General features: G+C 36.8%; 1 long non-coding RNA gene across 1 annotated transcript in view; it reads left to right on the top strand.

Moving 5' to 3' along the window:
- The first annotated feature begins 1,041 nt into the window (after positions 1–1,041).
- Positions 1,042–3,143, top strand: part of LOC106936151 (uncharacterized) — a 3,386-nt gene continuing 1,284 nt past the window's right edge. The window contains exons 1-2 of the long non-coding RNA XR_001422067.1: positions 1,042–1,251; positions 1,653–1,657. This is a non-coding gene — a long non-coding RNA (uncharacterized LOC106936151). The remainder of the gene's footprint in view (positions 1,252–1,652; positions 1,658–3,143) is intronic.

The raw sequence follows: 3,143 nt of genomic DNA, 5'->3' as shown, positions 1-3,143 counted from the left end.
GAATGTAGAAAAATCAGGCATTATTGGGGGGCACCAGAACTTCTGAGGACCCCATGACGTTGTCTTTTCTCTTCCTTTGCTCAGAGAGCTATTTAGCTCTGGTTAGCTTATGTTATTCTTTAGTTTTTTCTTCTGTTTTATTCCTAAGTTGCTTGTCACAACCATGATGTGTCAACACCATAACTGACAATTTACAAAACTTTGATGACATTTTGTGATATAAAAGCTTAATTTTGGTATAATGTAAAGATTTCATGGACCTGATGAGCTACAATATGACCTCCATCAGAATAACATCATATAAATTGAGGTAGTTTGGCTTTTTGTCAACTCCGTCAGATGTCAACTCCATCAGAGTTTTTCTGACTTTCAATGAAGTTGTTGTCAAATCTCACTTAAATGTGCAATTAATTCATTTTAATGTATTTTAAATTAATTGCATTACTTAACATGTACCAAGTTTTTCATTTTATTCACTAGTTTGTCACCACCTTCAGTTCTGTCAACTCCGTCATGCAGTGTCAACTCCGTCAGATGGACTTTTTGTTGTTTATTGTTTTACATAATATTTCTTTTGTTTCTTGAGAAGCATTTGTCTGTAAAATTAGTAAAAAATATCACTAATAGGGTCATTAAAAATTATATTTAATTTATTTTTGTCAGATGGTGATGACAACGTTCTAGGCCAGGTCGATTAAAAATTTAATTTTTAAAAAAAATGTTGCAACTGGGAGCCTGTACCTTAGCATCTTTACATTTCCTCAACATTATTTGTCATATTTGCATACATAAGGTTGAGAAATAACAACAACAAAAAAATTATGGGAAAATTAAAACCCATTTTGTCCCTATTCTCAAGAATCACTGAGGTATATTTGTCCTATTTGATGTTTGTTGTGACGTATGCTCACAAACGAACGAGGTCATTAGTCCAAGTTTGTCGTTTATTGTTCGGAAACTACAGCAGGTGTGATGAGCCACAGCAAAGGTAAACAAAGGTAAAACAACCCGAACAGGCATCAACGCAAAACCACTCCGACCTTTTTACTCTCTGTCTCTTTGTTGTTTAAGCACACCCGTTGACGTGGCAACCGCCTGCGCCCCGCAAGGCGAGCAGAGATTATTTTAAAAACACAACATTCAGTTCGTTACGATATCAGGTTTCCAGACTCGATATTATTTCTCGATTATTAATAAGCTTCTCATGAACACAGCGGTGTTGAGCAGCTAACTTAAACTCCTGCTCTGCTCGTCAGTCGATCTTTGAGTCGCCTTTTTTTCCTCTTTTGTTTGTTAATGGAACCGAAACGCACTAAATTGCGCAACACCTTGTGTTTTTCAGCATCTTTCCATGACCTTATGTGACCTTTGATCTTAAAATAATTAATGAAAACAAAGGTAGGAAGGCTAAAAACTGTAAATAGGTCTCAGTAGTTCAAAAATTTATTAAAAAATGACTTTTGAGATAATCTAGGATGATAAAATAATCTCTTCTTGCAAGGAGACCAGTGAGTTTTGCTCAGGTTCACTGATAGAACTTCACATTTATGCGTTCTTTATGACGCACCAACACACTGTGTACCTGTTTAGTTTATAAATATAGATTTACGTCTGCCAGCATGTTCCACCTTAACAGTCTACAGAAAGACAAGATCAGGTGAGGATAAAAAAAGATATGTAACGTTTACAATTTTTAAGTTGTTCTGTCACCATAATTTCTGTTGCAACCGATAGCTGGTGTAATGCATGATTCTATGACTAATAAATATTTCTTGCAGGATACCCTTTCTATGTGTAATTGGAAATGTGGCGATAAGTCATTTCAAACATGCCTTTTATAGTTTTTGGTGTAATGTTTCTTTACACCTAAGTGTTTCTCACAAAGGACAGAGAGGCAGAGAAGAAACATGACGTAAAGGTGAGGAATGTAAATAGCCCACATTACTATGTTATGAATGTAAGCCTGAAAGATTTACATGTATATATCTTTCTCTCTGTTTCTCCCACATGCTGTGTTTTTGGTAAGTTAAATACGCCATTTGTTTTCCTGATACACCTCAGGTGACTGGGCCATGTGTACATTCCTTGGATTCAGTTGGAGAGCTAAAAAAAGCACCACCTATTCCTGTTTCTCTTGATCATGCACTTGATAGTGGAAAGCTGGGCAAACGGCATCAGTCATTTGTCAACAATGTTTCACGGAAGTTTATGCAAGCTTCAGATGCCACAATGAGATAATGATCAAGAAATGAGGGTAGGAATAGCTCACTCATAAGTTTACATCTACTCAACATCGACATAAATGTCGTTTTACCTTGCATTGTTAGGTATTTATTAATCATTTTCTTCACATTTCTTAAATTATTTTTTTAAAACAGAGATTGCCAGTTACAAAAGAAGTATAGTTTGATGAATAAAGATCTCCTATTAGGCATCTATGTCAAGCCAGCAGTTGTTTAAAACTATCTCAAGGATGTGTACAGCCCTTATGTCAATGCTACCAACACTTGATTTGGATGGTTCAAGGATTAAATGGGAGACGGACCTGAGAAGCAGCTATGGAGAAACTTGTGCCGACAGGAGGTCACCTCTATCTTAAATGCTAGATTTAGGCGAGCCTGGCCACTGACTTCCAACTCAAATCCGCTTGATTCTCATCTCTCTTCACTGCTCCATCTGGAATTTCTCCCATTGAAGTAGAATTTCAACCAGGTTATTCAGCAAAACAGAAAGAGAAGATATGAATGACAATATTAGTTTTCTGCACTGTTTTAGGACTGGTGTCTGCCTGTGGTTTTAGGCAGCGGAGGGAGTAAACGCAGCTGTTCAGTTCATGTTCCAAATATTGAAATCACATTCCCAGCTGCCTTGTTCCGTTTGTAACTTCTCTCTTTGCAGTGCAGGATGGTTGTCTTTAGTACAGGCAATTTCCGGTAAGCTTCATAGCATCGAACAGGCGCATATTGTATGTCACGCACAAATGTTAGCAGCTGGGTAAAAATTAAAACTTGAACAGAGTTCACACCTCCAGCAAATCTCAATATCCAAGGGTCAGAACCCTCTGCATAATACAGAGACTAGATTTAGACTACAATTCAGCTTTTTGCATCAGCTGTATTTTATCCTGTGTAAGTTACATAAAT

This window comes from Poecilia latipinna, unplaced genomic scaffold (genome assembly GCF_001443285.1).
Source record: "Poecilia latipinna isolate Pla-1442-1.1 unplaced genomic scaffold, P_latipinna-1.0 Scaffold2087, whole genome shotgun sequence".
NCBI classification, from domain to species: domain Eukaryota; kingdom Metazoa; phylum Chordata; class Actinopteri; order Cyprinodontiformes; family Poeciliidae; genus Poecilia; species Poecilia latipinna.
Note: the sequence above shows the minus strand (reverse complement) of the source record. Positions and strands in the feature narration are given on the sequence as shown.